The 20307-nt window shown below is 39.9% G+C and overlaps 1 protein-coding gene across 2 annotated transcripts in view; it reads left to right on the top strand.

Moving 5' to 3' along the window:
* SUSD4 (sushi domain containing 4) overlaps positions 1-20307 on the top strand; it is a 75693-nt gene that overhangs the window by 15726 nt on the left and 39660 nt on the right. The gene's annotated exons all lie outside the window — the stretch shown is intronic.

Consider the following 20307-nt stretch of genomic DNA (forward strand, 5'->3'; position numbering starts at 1 on the left):
CTCCTGGTCTTGTAGAGTGCTGCAAAGCCTAGCAGGTTGCACAGCCTCTGCAGTCCTGCCAGGGTTACCTGGGAAATGAACTGGTCATTAAAATCCCCTGCAGCACCCAAGCAGTTCCAGTTTCTAACGCTGAATTTCTAAGTAAAGGTGAGTGGTGGTACTGTCAGATTTGAAAGAAAAAAACATGCTTACATCTTTTAAAAAACAGTTAAATGACTTTGGAAGTTAACTGTGATAGAATTGGCTTAGGCACTGAAGTAAACTCAAATAAGTCCATAAACTTTCAGTGAAGCAAAGGCCCTGATCTACTGTGAAGGTGCAGGACAGACCAGAGAGGTGCTACTGCCTCTGGGATACCTGCTAAGAGTATGACCAAAGGTAAAACCTGCATTCAGATATATGGGGTTTAGGTCTTAGACTGTAACTAGAAATGGTGTTGCAGGATATTTGATAAGGAGATTACTGATTGTACATTAAGTTAAGAAAAGATTTTTTTTTTTTTTTTAATCACAGTGGGAAACTGCACATACAGAAACCTTTTACTGGAAAAAAACTTACCAGTGTTTAATTTGAATTATTTCTTAAGAAGGACATGTGATGGTGAATGTCAACTGAGTGATACTAGTATGTTCTCTGTAATCAAGCCTCAGTCTGCTACATATCGAAGATTTATCTGAGCCAAAAAGGGAAGTGAGGGCAGTGAATAAGGAATACGGGGGAAGAATGTGCCTTGCATTGTCAGGGGATTGCAAACTCAGATAAGTAAGACACAGACATTTTGTCAAAGAAGTCGGGTATGTAAGTTTAAAGCTTGCTTTAGGCAGTTTTAACTCAGCCAGCACTTCCCAGCAGCTGATAACCTAAAGTGACGCTGACCTTGTCAGACTTACAAGGGTAAGCTTTGCACAGAGATGAATTATTTCTTGATCAGTTGCTCGAGTATATGAGGCATAGTCCAGCATTCCTTGTATTGATTATGGATGTTTGTTTTATCCCAGAGCAAACATACTGATTGCAGATAGTGAAAGTAGAATCAGTCTCTCTGTATATTTGAGCTCTTCTGTATTCATTATATGATATCCTGGGGCACAGTGATGCCACTGAGCTTATGCTATGCCCCTCTCTCCTTGCTTTTTTGACTCATTCATTTTTAAAGCTGTAATGCATGAAATGGGAAATACTGGTTTTGTTCAGTAACTACCTGCACAGACAGGGTTTTTTGCCAGGTTGTCTTTTTCCTGGCCTTGCTGCGTTCATGTCCGGGGGATGCTTCATGACCTTTGCTTGTGGACATGCAATTGCAATTGCACAGGAAGTTTTCAAGTATCATAAATGGCTGCTTTGAGGTTGTTGGTGTTTAAAGACACAGTGGAGGCAATTTAGCCACGTCATCACCATTTTTAATCCCTCCTCTGTGTAATGAATCACTGTACCTCTTTGCTAAATCTGTCAGGGTCCGTGGGTGTTAAATGCTGCTAGGATGTAAATCCTTTTTCTTGTGAGGAGCTACCCAGACTCAGGAAATAAAGGACCACGGTGGGAACATTGCTCAGCTGCACCCTCCCCGTGCTAATTGTAGTGGTTTCTATTAGCTCTGGAGTCACACCATAATCCAAGCCATTTTCTTGATAGTCATAAATTGTGACCCAGTGAACAGAGCCTTTTGGTTAGTTGGACTAGCAGAATGCTGTCAGTGCCAGAAGTCCCACAGATATTCTCATTTTAGGCTTAATATATTAAAATGCCTGTGATTAAAAAAAAACCCACAACAAAAAAACAGCACCAAAAATGTTATCTGATACCTTAGGGAATGTGACAGCTGAAGTGTCCCTTCTAGGTCTTCTGTTGAGTGACTTGCTGGGTTCAGAGATACTTTTGCACATGCTACTTCGCCCATCTGTTCTCCCTGCTTTCTCAGATCCCCTGAGCATGCAGAGAAGCAAAACTCAGAAGACTTCTGTTCTCTCTGCTCTTCAGAGAAAAGAAATTGTGTCAACTGTAATACACTGCTAGGACGCAAAAAACCTGAGCTGGCAGAAAAAAAAAACCAGATAGTATCCCTGATGTGTAGGGCTGGTTTCAGAAAGGCTCCCAGCCACCTTGGTTTTAGCAGTGGTCACTGAGTTACAGACCTGGATGCTAACAGTTTTGGACAGCTGCATTTTTTGTTTGTTTCTTTCTTTGTTAGACATTTAAATAAAGGATGTCATACTGTGGTGAGAAATTACTTAATTTATATCTTTAACAGCATGGCCTTTAAGGCAATAACATGTTGTAAGACTCAAGCTCTTTGTGAGCTAAATCTCTGTTGACAACACATGATTGATTCAATTTTGCAGATGGGGCAGATTTCCTTGTTGTGTCTCAACCTGTCTTTTGATTACTTGTACACAGACCTAGCCACTGACAAACCAAAAATGTTAATATGGATGAATGCTCACACATACGCCTTACACATATGTGAACGCCCACTCCTTTATGCATTGCTTGAGGAAAAAATATAGTTGCACACAATAATCCTGTTCTTTATACATGTGTAATACAGAATGCAAAGTTATGCAGCCAGGAATAGGAGCTGGGGTTTGAAAAGCTGACTTGTAAAAAAATTGAAAATTACTATTGAATGGTTCTATGTTCAAGAGGGCTGAGTACAACAGGGATTTGCACTTGGTCATCGATCCTTCTTCCTTCAATAGGTCATCACTTGTTAGCTCCAGATCTGAAGTTGCTTTCACCTGAAGGCCTTCTCTTACTGTACTCTTATGGGATACCTATCTGTCCTATAGTCCCAGGTCACTTGACACTAATTCCTAATAATTGCTGTCAGTTTTGAAGGAAAAGCCAGTATTGAACAGGCAAAGAGAGTGAATTGTTCTCCTGTCCCAGACAGTTTTACATTTAGCAGCCAGTTGTTCATACAAGGCTGCTGCTGTGGCCTCTCCTATGTATTTTCTGAATGTTACCTGATTCAGTGAAGACCACAGGATTTATGCTCTGGATTGCATTAGAAGTAAAATGTCACAGTTAAGTAGAGGAATTCAGTTTCCAAATTCTCCTTGTAGGATCATACTTCTAGAGATACTGTAGAGACATTTAAAGCATTTTAAAATAGAAACTTTATCTCACTTTTCCATTTTCTTTATGCCAATTTAGAAATTGGTATTTCTGTTCAGTAGACTTCAGTTGTAGTAACCTAATGCCATACACAGAAATTTTTCTGCCCTACCTGATCTGTAACTTATAAAACTGAGGAGGGGAGACCCTTCTCTCTGAAGACTATATTGTGACTGCAGCTTATTTGGACAACAGATGGCTTGTGTTTCTTTTAGGTTCCACAGTTTGTCCTCTAAGCATTTATTTTCCCTTTTAATGTAAAATCTTTGACTGGGGCTGAGCCCTGACACATGAGGTGGCACCCCAAGATCAAATGTTATTAACATAAAAAGTAGTGGAGACCACCAGTTTAATCAAAGGACTTCATTTTCAGAGGTAGTCTACCCCAAATTTCTAGTAAAAGTCCATGAAAGTTGTGGTTTTGTACCATCTTTCGAAACTGGATCCTGACCTAAGACAACTTAATCGCATGGTACCAGTAGTGGGGAATGACTTCTGGCTGCTGTACTGAAATCTCTTTAAAATGTGACCATCTGCCCAGTGTTCTGCAAAGGCAGGAAATGTTAATTACAGAATATTCTGACAGCTCTGGATTTATAACAGAGCTGAATTTCGCCCGTTATGTTTATAAAATGAATGTTGATCAGAATTTATGTGGATGAAAAACTACATAGCTGAATAGCGCTTTGTTTTTGGAACTGTTTTGCCTTTGTATAAGAATATTAGACAAAAGGAATATCTTTTAAAAAAAATTCAGTACAAATTTGCATGAAAATGGTACTGTTGCTGCAGGGTTTATTATGAACTGTTACATAAATAATCTGCTTTTAAACAGACTCTAAATATCAATTTATGCAATGTAGCAGTTAGAAAAGTTAGTATGTATTTTAAGACTGACAGTAGCTTACTGTGTTCAACATCTTTGGTTTGTACAGCAGAACATTTTTCACTTAACAACATATTTAAAAAAACAAAGCAAATACCAAAAGACATACTGTGTGCATGCACTGTATTTAAATATAAAGTTCAAGTTGCATAATGAATCAGATACAACCAGGGAAATACTAAATCTGACAATTTGTTAACAAATGTTCTGTGCCTATATGTTATAAAGGTTATTTGTCAATAGATAATGCTGTATACACTACGAGTTGAATGAACTGAGACAGAAAGGTTTCTAAATGGATAAATTTTAAGAACTGGAAGAGCTACAGTCTGATCCCCTTAGCCAGGCCCATGAGAGGACTCATCACTTCTTCAGCCACGCTGTTCAGTTCTGCTTACTCTATCTGCAAAACTGCTCACAGACTTGGGTGCCTGCTAAACAAGGGCAGTGCCTGTATCGTCTTGCTCTTTTAACAGTAGTGGCTCTTAATGTTGGCCTCTTGCTTTTGAGTCCAGCTACTGACTCTTGGCTTTGCCCTCTGGGTGCTGACTCTGAACAGAGAACCTCTACCACAGCCTCTGCACGAGGTCGTGTACCCCTTGCTACTGAAAACAAATGTGCCATATGAGTGGATTCACTTCTTATTAGACCATTAATGAATCTTGCCCCAAATGTCATGTTTAACAGCAAAATTACAGGTTTTTAATATGCAGTGAAATAATCTTAACATTGCTTCAGGCTTGGGTTTGTGGGGTTTTTATGCAATGTACTTCTGGAATGGAGTGGAATATTGTATTCTACCTACTCATTCTTCAGTTCTTCATGTAAATATATACTCAAGCATTTGCTGGAGGCAATGATTTCTTAAATCAAACAATTTATATTTGTTTAAGCGTGGATCTTCTATGCACTCTGCCAGAGCAGGTGACAGTTCCTAAGACTGATTATTCAGGATGAACACCTCTCCCTTACTCAAAGCCTACATGAGTGTGTCTTCTGTAAATGTAGGAAAGCATTCCCTCTCATTCTGAAGTGGTCACCACTCTTGCTCACAGATATTGTCCCTGCTGTGGCCTCACCGCCTGGATTCTTCAGGCACTGCTTGTGCCTACGGGTACCCTTGGAATCCATAGCCGTAGTGTTGGCTTTGTCTTATTCTACAGCTTATATGACCACACCGAGAAGCTGCTGTGTGAAGTAAAGGCAATGCCTGTCCATAGTTCTACCTCAAATGAGCTGAGCCACTGTGATTCCACTGCATGTTGGACTTGTCATATAGAAGGAGCTGAGATGTCTCTGTGCACCCCGGTTCACTGGGACACAGTGGTAAGAATGTCACCTGTATGCCCCCTGCAGGGTGAGTTTATTTCAAGGGTGGAAAGCCATGGCTTCATGTTTGAAATCTGGAGGAATAAATAGCTGAAGTAATTGTTACCAAATTGTATTTCTATGCAGTTTTGAAATAGATTTATGTTTTTTCAGTGATGTGCTAGCATTGCCAGCTGGGAAGACTCCTTAGGCAAAAGATCTAACTGGCTCGAAATTCTAATGGTACAGAATAGATATGTAGAAGATGATAGTTTCGTCCTTCTGGCATGTGTCTGTGTAGGCTGAAGAAACTAGTGGAGGTGGTCTCCTGCCTCAGTTTCCTTAATGCCCTGTATATATTTTGTACAACATTTTGGTTTTATACACAATCATTCACACATCTGGTTTCTTTCTGTTCTGTTTCTGACTCTGGAAAGTTCTGCCTTGTATAATGGGTCTGGAGTTGATGAGATATTAAAGATTTAAATTGTGAAATATCTGAAATAAAGCACATTTTTCTTTAGAAACATCCTCAAGACTTAAGATTCAAGCTATTCTTTGTTTTGAGTGCCTCTTGAAGACTAACCCTGTCTATATCACTGTCTTCTAAATCTCCTGGAAGGAGGATCTGATCACCTGTAGCTTCCAGTCTGTCCTTGTACTACGTACAGTCCTTTGAGATGCATTGAGGTCATCGGTAATCAATCCTGCATTCATTTTCCAACAAAAGAATTAATCTGACTGATTTTCAGTAGAATTTTGCATTGAGAGAACTGCAGAAGTAATGTGAACCATGCACTTTGGCTTTCACATTTTTAACCTCAGTTTGCCCTTGTGCATCTGTCTAATCTGTAAGCATGTGCAATACTAGAGCTTTTTGTGCAAAAAAAGTCAAAAAAGCAATGACTGACCATATGTATTGCCCCTTTCCTCTGTCTGCAGTGCATTAAGCAAGAGTGCAACATAGCTGAATTTTTTCTTGATACTTTTTCCACTTGTTCCCATTGGGAAAATTCCTATAGAAAAACCTAGATTGTGACATGAGTCTTTTGTTTCTTTCTGGTAACAGTAAGTTTTGAGATCACAATCGTATTCCATACATGAGAGCTCTGCAGAAGAGGTGAAATTCTGACACCCTTTGCACCTGCATTTGTTGTAGTTACAGGTCTTGTCTTTTGCATCTCAGTCTGAGGAACACTGAGAGATTACAGCTGCTGTGGCTGTAAAGGGGCAGTTGCAAGGTGAGGGTGGAACCTTCTCACTTCGAGATTTGGAAGATCAGTTTGATTTTGGGTCCTGAAACAAATGTAGCATGCTGAGTCTCTGGGACTGTGTTGTTCTTTCCCTTAGTTATAAACTCTGGAGCTTCCTTGCCTGCCTCCATGCATAGTGTGATATGGTAGTTGAGCCAGAAGATGAGAAAGATGTAGTGTGCTTTGGCCGTGACTTCAAGTCATAAGTGACTTCACAGTGAAAGAAGTATTTATTATTACAGAAGCCATGTGGATATCAAGTAAAGAATCCAGAAGACACTCCAGACTGTAACAGACTACCTACCACTTGTCTTTGATTGAAAGCAATATTCACAATATAGCAAAATCTTTAAAATACTTTCCTTTTCAAGTATTCACTTCTTCCTTGGCCAGACCTGGGAATCAAGATAGCTCAGTGAAAGTTTCATCTGTGTGCTTGAAATGATGGATGTACAAAATAGAGGATCGGTTGTGTTTCATAGAAGACCTCATAAAACCTTGTGGTGTTCACTGGAAATTTATCTTCTCTTGTTGTACAGGAGAGAATTGAATCTTATCAAACTACACCAGGGAGATGTTTCCAAAGCAGAAGACTAGCTGCCTGTTCTGATCCTATGTGAATGTCTGAGAGGAATGTTTTAAGTCAGGGTAGTGGAAGCTGCGCTCTCCACTTTAAGTCTCATGTTTGGCTCATCAACACTTCATAGTCAGCTGTAAGAAGTTCCCCTGCCTGGCCTAGTCTAAAGTACCTTTTTTTTGCTATTTATGAATCTACATCCAAGTCTGGTGTTATACAGGCACACATTTTAAAGGGGAGTTCATTTTCAGATTCTTACAAATCCTATTAGTCAGCTTGGGACCGACGGGATGGAAAGCAGCTCTGCAGAGAAGCAGCTTGGGGTCCTGGTGGACCGCAGGCTGACCATGAGACAGCAGTGTGCCCTTCAGCAAAGACAACCAACAGCATCCTGGGCTGCATTAGGAAGAGAGAGAGTCTGGGGCATGTTTCATGTGAGGAAAGGCTGAAAGAGCTGAGACTGTTCAGCCTGGAGAAGAGAAGGCTCGGGGAGGTCTTACTGATGTATAAAAATAACCTGAAGGAAGAGGGTGAAAAAGACAGGGTCAGGCTCTTTTCAGTGGTGCCCAGTGGCAGCACAAAAGACAACAGGCACAAACTGAAATGCAGGAGTTCCCTCTGAACATCAGGAAACCCTTTTTCTCTGTGAGGGTGACTGAGCACTGGTTACCCAGAGAGGTGGTGGAATCTCTGTCTTTGGAGATATTCAAAACCTGACTGGATATAGTCCTGGGCACCCTGCTCTAGCTGATGCTGCTTGAGCTGAGGCGTTGGATTAGATGATCAGAAGGTCCCTTCCAAACTCAACGGTTCTATTGTTCTGTGACATACCACATATTAACACACATCAGAGGAAGCCTCCCTATCAGACTTGTCTATCAGTCCTGTCAAGGACACGCTCTGTTATATAGACATTATATAGTTGTGGAATGACTGAATATGATGCGCAGAACTTGCAGCAGGTTGGGTGCAAGGCTGAGGTGTGTTCCTAACATAAAGAAGCAGCTAAATATCTGAGACCTGCTACTGGAATTTTTTAAGTGTATCCAACAAGATTTGCATGTATAATACACACATGTGGACATTTTTGCTTATATTCAAGACCCTGAATGATTCCAGCCTAAAAATATGGCCTAAGAAATATTTAATTCTGGCAGCATGTAATCGACCATTCCTCCGCTTTCTTTCATATCTCTTCTAACTTTAGTCCAGAATAAATGTACTTGATCAAGGTGAAACAATTTAGCAACCCTTTCAATACAGAGTTAAAGGTCTATAGTGCAGTGTAAGTAAAGGGAATGACCATTAGAAAATAAAAAAAACTCTAGAGACATTATGTATGGCAGTGCTATTGTGGTCTGTTATTACTATTATCATCACTGTTATTTCTATTATGACTGACATAGTTGTTTTTAACATAGTCTGGCTACTATCCTCAGCTGACACGAGGAAGAGTTTGTTGCGTTGGTGTCTTTATGAACACACAACATGACCGTATGCTGCCTTGGCGCAAGTAGGACCAAACTGCTAAGGCACAGCTCACATTCTTCAATGTCCTTGTGTTGTTGCTTTCATTATAGGAACAGATGGCTTAGCAGGAGTGTTCCCGGTTTAAACAAAGATGCAGAAGGTCATATGAACTGGCTTTTATTGGAATATGCTGGATATTACAGTTAGGTGTTGTTTAACAATCAATCCTAAGTATTTCTCCTCCATTGCAGAGATAGGATCAAAGGTCTCTCCAGTGTGGAAAGCATACAGGGCACAGAAATTAATTGAATGGTTTTAAGAAGTAAGATGCAAAATGACTGATGTCATAGACATATATGCATTTTGAGACATTTCTTCCCATATCTGATTCTGAATGTGTAGAGACAACATTTTTGTTGTATAGCAATAAAATGACTGCTCTGTTGGCAGTGTCTCATAGTTGCTTACATAAAAGCCACGATGGCCTTGAAACCTTGAATCTGGACAGACAGATAAAGAAACAGTTATATTTTAAGCTCCTGATTCAGTGTCCTTAGTTCAACAGTGACAAAGAGTTGCTGACATCTAAATAGGTATTAAATGACCTCACAAATGTAAAATGGATTTTTCGGTTGCTCAGGTGTCTGCATCACACATTGTCTCCTCATGACCTTTCACAGTCTCAGCAGAGATGCCAGTTATGGATGGGATCTGGGAAGTTGAACTGTATTTGGTTGTAGAAGTTAACTACTTGGGGCTGGAGAGGTACTGTTGGGGTCATGGAATAAATTTGCAGTCCCCCTCTAACTAAGCGTACTGTTATTTTACTTGCTACCACTTTACATCCATGTCAAAAGGGAAATCCTTTTTATGCATTTTAGACTATATTCACTGATATTTTCTCACTGTATTTTGGCCTTGCATGTATGCTACTAGATGTAGGCTAATCTATGTCGACGTGCGATTGATTGCTGTACTTGTTCCTGAAACTGGGGGGGCAAATGCTAAGAACAGATCTGCAAAGTGATTTTATCTCATTTTCTCCTTTATTGCTTTTGCGTTAGATTGATCTACATTATTTTCTTTGTTCTGACATGTATTTCTTGGTCTCTTAATTTTCTGCATAAAGCTTAGTTACTCATTGATCCATATATATATATCAAAAGGTGAAAGAGGTCCATAAAGAGACGAATGACAAGAGAGAGAGGAAAGATGCTTTTGAAAATATATTTCTAGTTTGATTAGATTTTGCTCCTTGTTCTAAATATAAGATCTTTGCAAACTTTTAACTCCTGCAACCTTGTTAGTTTGTATTCCCAATCAATTGAATCTTCTGGCCAGCATGCCATTAAATGGATATTTTCTAGTTCACAATTGTAGTAGAGACAGTACAGCAGACTTTGTGAGGAAGGCCTTGTGTGACTGAGAGATGGTCCATTTTTTATAATTATCTTAATTGGTCTAGCAAAATATATTCTTTTCCCTACAAATGTTGCCTTGGTGTATCCTGAAGGCAATCACAGATACAACAGTATTACTGCTGCTCTGAAAGTCACAGCTGAATATGTCAGTGGGAGTCAAAGTAAAAGGTGCAATAGAAATGTTATGAATTATTATTAAGATACATGAGAAAGCTCTGCAGGGAGGAACTGGAACATCTTGGGAAATGGTCTGCAGTCAGCCAGCTGGGAAAGCTGGAGACAGCATGTTAATAGAAATGTTGTTTTTAAAAATCACTATGACATCAACATTTATATCAAGTGCCTTGTGCTGGAGCTGGTTATATAACCATGATTATATTAGGTGTGATGAGCAGCTGTGTAGTGGAGAGGGGCTGTGCTGTGCTGGGGAAGGTGGAGTTGGTAGTGATGCCTGTAGCTAAAGCTGCTTCAGTAGAAATCCTTGTTTTCAGTGCCCTATAACTTTATAACCATTTAGCTGAAATTCTTTGTGCTTGTTTTATCTCTGGCTTCATAGCTTTGGATTTCAGGAAATGTTAGAACAAGATTTTTAAACTACCTAATTGTGCCCAATGTGTTACTTTTTGCATTAATTATCAGAGTTTGCAATGCTCAAAAGGCATTTAGGTGCTTGCGAAAGTATCTCAGTATTTCTACGCTGCATGTTATCCTGCCCCACGCATTTGGAGCTTCAGGTTGCAGGAGAAGGTGTAGCTTCCCCTTTGTAACCTAGGGGAAGGAGTAACTGGGCTTGAGTCTGAGGCAGAAGCTACCCTTTTGCCCAGAAGAGTGTTGGTCAGAATGGAGCCACATGAAGGAAAGCATGAGTTTGCCTTCTTAAAGTCATACTCAGTTAAAGACATACTAGAAGAGGTTGAAAGGACACTGGACTGCAGAAACCCTTAGGTTACAGAACGCTAAAGTTAGGCTTGCTCGTATAGCCATTCTTCTAGTCCTCTTATGTCTGAGCCCACTATAGACATTTGTGGTCTTTCTCAAGATTATCACTTATTTTAACCCAGGTTGCCTGTGTAGAGTTATTTTGGATATGTGAAAGAAAGATAGCTTCAAATGATCAGTGTTACCAGTGTGCAGTGCAGTAGGATATTTACTTCAGTTATAGAAAAAAATCCAGAACGAAAGTCCCCTAGCATACAGGAGAAGCATCTTGAGAGAGTATGGTAAGTACTATGCATCATCTAGCAATCAGTCTGGTATTTGCTTGGCAACATTTTCCTCTGTCAGTAGGAAGAGAAAGGGAAACATCCCAGTTCCAGCCTAAGTAAACTAAAACATAAGCTCTTGCCATTGTGAAGTAGAGCCCCTCTGGCTAAATTTATTGGTTAGAAGAATGATAGTTAAGGATAACAACATATAAAGTCTTTGTATGGCAAGCATCTTCTCAAAAATGGCATAAGCAATTCAGGAGTAGTTTAGGGACTAGAACAAGTAATGAATATTTCAATAAATGAACTGTTGGAGATACCAGATACAAACATACTATATCCTTTCTCATTCTCTAAACAATATATGCTTTAAAGCAGATTTCTTCTGAAGAGCCACGGAAGGAATAGGATATAAAACACAGATGCTACTCTGCAGTAGCGTATTTTTAATATTTCATATTTTTAATGACATTTTGAAGGTCAGCTGTCTAGGGATCATGAGAGGGATTGTGCAAGATGTTAAGAGGTCTGAGAAAACTCTGCTGTCTTTTCTGAAAAACTGCTTTCATCCATCTGCTCGTCAAGGCAGCCATGATGCATATAAAACCTGTATACACACAGGCTTCGTACTAGGAAACAAGCTATATGATTTCTTTTGCAAAATCCATTAAAAAGTTTACATCTAGATAGTGAAAATCTGATACTATTCTACTACCTTAGTGTATTTATATATTAATATCTGGTTGCAAAAGGCTAACTCTCTTGAGTAACCTGAATTGCTTCTAGCTACTTAACGAGACTGAAGAGTTGCTGCATTTTCAGATGAGGCAACCGTTAATCAAAGTTGTTCTCATCCCAGTCTGATTCTTGTCCTTCCTCTGCATGCTTTCCATATTGAAAGGAGCCAGTTATGCTATAAATTACGTCTTTTTACAAGACCTTACACTGAAATAGAATTTGGTCTTAAGGCAAAGCTGCTGCTTCTTGGAACTCAATTTCTTAACTATAATTATTTTCATTAATTTCTCTGTCACTTTTAATAGTTTTTTTCTTCTCTAGCGAGATATCAGAGGCTCCCTCTGGTGGCTATGTTAACTTAATTTGGCTTTTGGTTTTTTTGGAAAGAAAGATGAAAAAAGCAAAGTACCCAGTAAGATTGAAAGCCCAAGCCCAAAGAAGCAATAATAATAATAATGCAGCTGTTGTACAGAGGCAGCAATGTAGATTCATGCTGAAGAGGGAAAAGGTAATTTCTTGTAGGGATAGCTGAAGGATTTGCAGCACAATATGAGCTAAAGCTCATATTTAACACGTGTACACCGTTGCTATTGAGCAGTATGCTCAGATAGGAGCAGGACATGAGATCTACTGAGTGAAAACACAGCCTCTCTTTTTGAATTAGACCTGTTATCTCACTTAGCATGGGAAACTACTTTGACTTTTGACTTTTTTTTTTTTAATAGGATTGTAATGTACAGAGGTTTTTCAAATAATGATGGAGTCTGTTGCGCTCAAAAACGCATCATTCAATTCTCATTAGTTACTTCTTTTGTGTTCATTTTTTCCCAGGCTTTCCAAGCATATGTAAAATAATTCAGCAGTTCAGTTCTGCTGTTTGTTAGGAATCCATCTGGCAAATAGTCTGGATGCAAGAAGTTAAAGCTAATTCATTTCATTTCATGGGCGAAGCGTGTGCACAGTCTGTTGCCGCAGCTCAGCTGCCACACGCTTCCTAGGTATGCCACAATAGATTGATTGTACAGACACCAGCTTAAACAAGGCTCCAGGCAGCCTCTGACAGCCTAAGAGACAGGATTGACATCTCTTCCAGTTGCCAAAGCAAGGACTGGTTTTAAGTAGTGCCGTTCCCATTTGTACACAGAGAGCTTACGCTGTCCGGTTCATCCATTTTCTGTAGGTCATGAACAAATACTTGGAAAGTTTCAGTTTGAAAGCTGCACTCCCTGCTCTTCACATTCTGCCTCTCCCCTTCCACTCTTGGGTACTGGAAGCTGCCCACAAATGTAGCAGTCATAATTTACAGCAAAATCCCTTTAAATGGCCCACTGGGTTATACACTTGGCATATTTCTGCTGGTTGGTGGAAGTTTGAAGAAGCATAGTATCTACAACATAAATACAACTAAAATGGAGAGATGATTGTGTGTTATTACTGGATTTATATACAGTCCTGATTCTTTTGAGGATTTTACAGTTTTGCTGAAGTCTGTAATGGTATATGAGACAGATTAAAATACTTCAGAAGCTTACCCCCAAAAGAGAAAATGTCATACAATGTCATTACCAAAAAGAATATACCTCTTCATTACTGTTATAAATCACACTAAAACAATTTCCTCCGTCTTTTGGGGATGCTGTATTTCAAAAGTAAGTGTAACAAGATGTGAGGTTTGGCATCAGATTAAGTTTACCTGATTAGTGATTAAATGAATTTTTAAAAATGCTGAATTCATCCCAGTTTGGACTATCTGTACTTGTACTTCCTCCATACCACGTAGAACAGCTGATAAAGTTGAGACAGCATCCCTTGCCACCTAAGAGAAAGCTGCGGTGTTTCAAGCCAAACATGCATACAGAGGCTTTGAGAAGTAGCAGTTTCTTCAAGTTTTCCATAGGATACAGTCATTTTACATCAATCTTCACTCCATTTCCAATTAAGCTTATGTATGTGGTGTACTGTATGCATAATTGTATCTATGACATAGGAAACATGCTGAGTTTTAAGATGTGCAAGGACATATGTATGTATAGTTATTTTCATTAAGATAACTGAGTTATAAGGCATTATGTCTAGTAAGGCATCAAGTAAGCTATAGGGTGGATTGTTTTATGAAGTGCTGGGCATGTGAGAGGAACTTAGCTTTTGTATTTCCCTCAGAGAATCAGGCGCAATCAATAATGTTGCCTTGTTGGCATTTTTTCTGAGAAAGTCCCTTTTCAACCAAGTTTAAGAAGTTTAAATTTACAATATAAATGAATTAGCTAGGCAGGAAGAAGGGTGAAGTGTCTAGAAGAATCCTTCAACCTTCTGTTTCAATTGAAGCTAAAGCCCAGGGTAAGTTTATATATGTGAATGTGTATATGTGCATCTGGTGTGTAGGCTCTGTCCTTCATCACAGCTGCTTTCTGAGTGGCACGCAGGGTACGCAGGGTTGTGCTTACTGAGTCAAGCCTAATCCTAGCATAGCAAAACATTCAGGTTGCTTCTCCAGCAGACCACTTTTACAAGGGCTAGTAAGGACATTGGTTCTTCCTTAAAGGCTGAGTAATAGCTGGGCTAAGGGGGAAGTTGCCAGTCCCATGTTTAAGACAGGTACTAAACACGAGGTTGGCATTTATCCCCTTACAGTACTGTGTATATGTCCTTTAGCCTTTCATTTAATTTTAACTTTAACAAAACAATATAGTTATCATTTCCATATCTGCACCTAGTTTCAACATGATGCTGATAGGGCACAAGATGCTGCACTTTATGAGAGCAGTAGATCTAAACACATGGAGGATAGGCATGCTTTGTGAGTGGCAAAGATCTTTAGGTCAAGCCATACGCTTCACACATAGAGATATCTCAGTGTGGGAACTTGTCACTACCTGTGGCGGTCACTCCTGACTGATGTGTGATGATTGATGCATCTTTGATGAGCAGCATGTGGGCTATGAAATGGCTTGAGTCAGAAATCAGGAGCAGAGCTACTTCTTTTCATATTGGGAACAAGTATTTCTTAACAATAAGACAAAACAGATCAATGGCAGTCTCTCTGTTTTTAGGTACAGCAACATATTCACAGAAAATTAATTGTAGGTGAAGTAATTCCAGAAGGTACCTGTGAGGTTTTTCCAGGAATGTAAAAAAATAATTAAAAGATGAAAATTTTCAGGCCACAGTTAGAGTAGACTATGTAAGAGACCACAAAGTGTGACATGATGCTTTCTTGTCTTTGGATTTTATAGTCTAAACTCAAAGGCCTCATGGGGAACAACCCTCAAAGTGGAAAGCAGCTGTGCCTGGCAAAGGATAAATGAAATAAGTGGTGTTTTGAGAAGGGGTTTAAAACACAACTGGACATGAATGGGGAAAAATGGACGGATAGGGAGGTGTTATAAAAAGGTAAATTCAAGCCTGAGAAAAAACAAAGCAGCCAAAAGTATAAACTGGAGAGAATGTAGAAGAAAGGTAGGGCACAGAAAGAACTGAGAATAGGGATGTATGGTGAGGAAGAACAGGATGAGGGGCTTGAACTTCACAAAGAAAGGAAAGGAAAGCAGCGAAGGGAACTGGGGCTGTGCCCTCACCAACCAGGGCACAGTCCCACATGGTCTCAGCAGATCTGAGGGCTGGTAGTGGGCTCCATCAACAGCCCCAGAAACAGCCAGGGGATGAACCAGGTCCAGGGCCCACCCAGTCACAGCAGCAGGAGACAGGGCTACAACATGGATCCAAGGTCCACCCAGAAGACAGGGCCAGGCCCAGGGATGGAGACAGGCACACCTACAGCATAGCCCAGGCAAGGTCTGGGAGTCCAGGCTTGAGCCACCTGGGGGTCCTGGGCCACGGGCAGAGGGTGTGAGTGGGGGTTCCAGGTGAGGTCAGCCAGTGCCATTAAGGCCCTCAGGGTCCTGGCAGAGATTGACATGAGAGCAGAGACGTTACTGGGAATAACAAGGAGACATGGGATCTGAGACAGTTCTAGAAAGGCAGTTTTGGCACCAAACACTAGATGCCAAGCCATGGTGGGTGACTCCCGTCAGGTAGAATGGAAGGGAAGAAAGGAAAAGATTTTAAGAGAGATTTTTGGAAAGTGGCATCCAACAGAGCCACAGAAGAAAGCTGGGTGAGAATAGAGGAGATATGGAAAAAAGCGTTGTTATTGTTCTCGGGAGGACAGTAAGACTGGTAATGATGAAGAGCCAAGGGGTGAGATGGTGTAATGGTCAGGAAACTGGTGCAGAGACCTTATCAATGTTCTTCTTCTACCAGCATTATCAACAGCAAAGTTCAGAGTTTTATCGTGAAATTGTGTTTGAGTTATTGGAGGCAAAAAATACCCATGAATTTTATGCATAATAAAACAATGCTGTTAGTCTTGCCTAATCCAGCAAGGCCTGCAAGAACTGTCTGACCTTCCTAAAGCAGTTCATCTCTAGTCTCAAATGAGGTTCAAGATGGTGTCAGATTATGAAAAAAAATCTTTCTAAGGTGGTCAAAAACTGCAAGTGGCAGTGTATTTAGGCACATTCAGCTCACTTTTAACCTTAATGTAGTAAGACATATTGGACTTACTGGCTGGCTGGGATTTGGCTTTCTACTCACCACTATGCCATTAGCCCATGCTGTTTATGACCTACTTCTGTTTGTTTCAGTGGCCCTCATGTAAACTGGTAATATATATGCCTGGCTTCATTATAAGGTAATCTGTCGTCTGCTTACGGGAGTAAAAAATAATTTATAATCATAAGATTAGTACTGGCATGCTGTAGTCACAATAGCTACTGAAAGGCCATGCCTACTTAATAAGCTGCTTAACTAGCTCAGTATTTTGGGCTACATTTATAGAAAGAGGCTGTAGATGTAAAATGTAGATATAATAATTAGGAAGAACATAATTGTCTAAATAACCCAACTGCTTTTGCAAGTCAGGAAGCTTGATGTGTTGCTTTTATCAGTGGAGACTGCAATTCACTGAACACTGGAAGGCAGGCTCGAAAATCTGTGCAGTTATAAAAAGAAATGGCTGAGCCAAATATTTTGTAAAAACAAAGTAAGATTTGAAAAGAGAGACCCTGAATTAAATCAGGCAACCCATTATGTGCATGGCTGGAGTCTATGATGTAAGGAGGGAGCCAGACTCCTGCATTTATTTAAGGCTGCTTACTATATAATTCAGGGTAGTGAGGTGAACTAAGGATGAAGCATTAGCTTCAGCATAGAATTTTTATTCTGATCACTGGAGCCTAAAGTTATTAAAAGAACAAACACAATTATGACATCCTAAGGGACTGGCACACATATAAATCTGGATATGCTTCCTGTTTCTTGCAAAGCATATGTATGGATCTGTGTATCGCCTGCTTTTTATTTTAACTAGGTTTGCTGCAGCTGTTGCTCTGAAAAGAACCATTTAACACTCTGGGGAAAAGGAAGCTGAAGAAATCCTCAAATTAATATCTATTAAGAAAAATAAGTTTTAAATAAATTGCTTGTTTGTGTGGTTAAAACTCTTGTCCCTTGAATAAGAACAAAGAACCATCACTTTGCTAGTTCTAGACCTTTCCTAGTTCCCAGCTAATCAACTTACAGCACCATAAAAAAAATTTAATATCAGCTTATTCTTCCTCTTCCTCTAGTCCTTCAAAATGATGAGAATCTATTTTCATGATAGGTAGGGATGTGAATACTTTCTGAAGAACAAAAGCCCATAGCCTTAAAATTTAACCAGTATATGTGATTTTCAAATTGGCTTTTATGAAAATATTTTGAGCATCAGGTAGCTCAGCATTACCTATTATCTGTGCACATGAATGCCATAACTCTCAATCTTCCAACTGACTAATAGAGATGTGTATATATTGTATAAAGTGTATTAGATTTCACCTGACAGTCTCAACTTCAGTGTTGTCAACGCAGCATACATTATGGAGTCTGTAGTTTTTAGAGGTGTCAGCAGAAAAAAAAATCAGGTTCTTCTGGTCCAAAAGGATAGGCCATTAACCCTTGGGAAGGCTGTCATAGCATATTGCCAGCCCCAAAAACTGTCCTGCCAGGCATCTTCCTGACACTGATGCCCGGTTAGTGCTTCAGGCACTGCCCACCCTCTTAGCTCTGCTGCCTGGGGCAGAGGGTTTCCCCCTCTTTTCCCTCTTGTCTCTCTCCAGTTCCCCATTTTAGCCTACTGGGAACCCTGCTGGGCTGCTTCTTGTATTCCCATCTCCTTCTCTCTTATCTTCTAGTGGTTTCACCATGCAAACAGCTGTCAGTCAGCTTCCAGGCTAACATATTTTTGTATGTCACTACATCCCATCTCTGTACCTTTGCCAAGTCGCTCCTGCTGTTCCTGCTCCAGTTTCTTTGGTTTCTCTTCTGTCCTCAGCTTCCTCGTCTTCTGTGTAAGTTCACTGCCATATCCATAACTGAAAGAGAGCGACTTCCAGTAGTGCCCTAAAACACTATCTGTAATACCCACAGATTAAAGAAAAAAAAAAAAAGAAAACCCTGTGATCTGGGCAATCAGGGAGTTGGTTCTCTCACTTCAATAATTCACAAGATTTTAGAAATTTTTTTAAGGTAGAGAGATTAAAAGTCTTGAAGGTATGATATAAAATAAAGCATAGATGTATTAAAGAAAGATCATGTCAGACTAATCTGTTAATCTCCTGAGACGACAGCTGGTTTCCCAGGGAAGGGAAATGCAGCAGACATTGTCTGTCTTGACTTTCATAAACTGCCACCAGGGAAAGTAAATGTGAAGATTTGGATTAATAGAAGAATTGCAGAATTGATAGGAAGCTGGCTAGAGAGGAAACAGATTGCATTGAAAGGGGAAATACTGGGCCAGGGGGGACTTTACACACCAGTGGTTCTTTGACGATGCCACAAAAATTGAGAGTGTGCCAGTGAAATTTGTCATTGCTGTTTTTCTGGGATTTTTTTTTTAGGGGTTAAATATGATGGCTCTGTAGTGACACACATTTTAATTATAACTGTTTCCATCTTGATAACTAGCTCTTCTGTGACTTTGCTCCTTGAGTTGCTTGTTCTGATGCTGCAAGCAGCCTGCCATCGCTTTCCAGCCATTGGGAGGTCCTTGGGTAGGACTGCACCAGGAAAGTGGGCACACGAGGATTTTTAGTGGAGACAACCCCGCATGCTACAGTCCCCCTCCTGACCAACTGTTTAAACAGAACAAATTTTAGGGGAGTTTTTACCCTGTATTGAGGAATTAAATTGAACACAATTATGAATCAAAAAGAAATGAAAAAAATATGCTTCTGCATCATCCTAACCTACTACTGATTTTTCCAGTCTTTTCAGTATGGACAGAATAACTCACAGGACAGAGCATTTTAGATGAGTAATTTAAGTACAAAGCGTTTTGGTATGATGACAGTGCTTCATTATCAGTGCCCAGCTGCATCCCTGCTTCCTTTCTATACAATTTTGTGGGTTTGTCTCATTCTTGGAAAACAACAATCAGTCAATACATTCCCTTGAAGGGAAACAACAGACTAAAACCTGTGCTTAATGCTAACAGTACTAGCAGAACATAGGAACATAAAGTCACTTTTCAATATAGAAGGAGATCAGAAGCTCTCCTTGGGTCCAGATTAGGACCAAAAGCAATCAGGGTTTTTTTTCCAGTGGATATTATCTGCTTGCTTTCTCAAAGCTTTACTTGTGTAGAAGTGTGTTGTGGTGTTATCTGAAACAAATGTGAAAGGTGCATTGGCAGTCCTCATGTGGAAAATACCTCATGAACCCACAAAACTGCCTTGTCCTCCTTTACATCTTCCAGACCTGTAGGTAAATAATGTCCCAACTTTGAAAGGCCAACCAAATAAGTAGCAGCACGCAAAGCGTACACAGAGGAAAAGGCAAATAAGAAATGGATGGCTACAATGAAGTCCCCATGTAAGAAAGCTCATGGTTTCATGGGTAGGTGCATATAGAGAAAAGTCCCTGTAGAGCATAAGAGCTGTCAGAGTATCCAAAAGCATCAGAGGATTTGTGATAAGGAATCAGGTACAAAATCTGGAAATGGTGTTTATCTGCTCTCCTGCTTTGAGTATGTACCAGCTTTTTTAATCCCTTGTGTCCCAGTCTTCTCTAGTGTGCACTTTATTTAAAAGTTTAATATTATAATATTCACACAGTAATCCTGATTGTCCCTATATCCAATTCAGCCTGTTCTTGGGAAAGTATAAAATCAATTTCTATAGCACAGCTGAAAAGCAAAAATTGTTGCATTAACATACTGTTGTGTGCAATAAAAATATAACATTATCTAGGGAAGTCTGTATTTGATTAGAGCATAAATATCAACCCCCCAACTCATACC

The sequence above is a fragment of the Strix aluco genome, chromosome 3, assembly GCF_031877795.1.
Source record: "Strix aluco isolate bStrAlu1 chromosome 3, bStrAlu1.hap1, whole genome shotgun sequence".
Classification (NCBI taxonomy): Eukaryota; Metazoa; Chordata; class Aves; order Strigiformes; family Strigidae; genus Strix; species Strix aluco.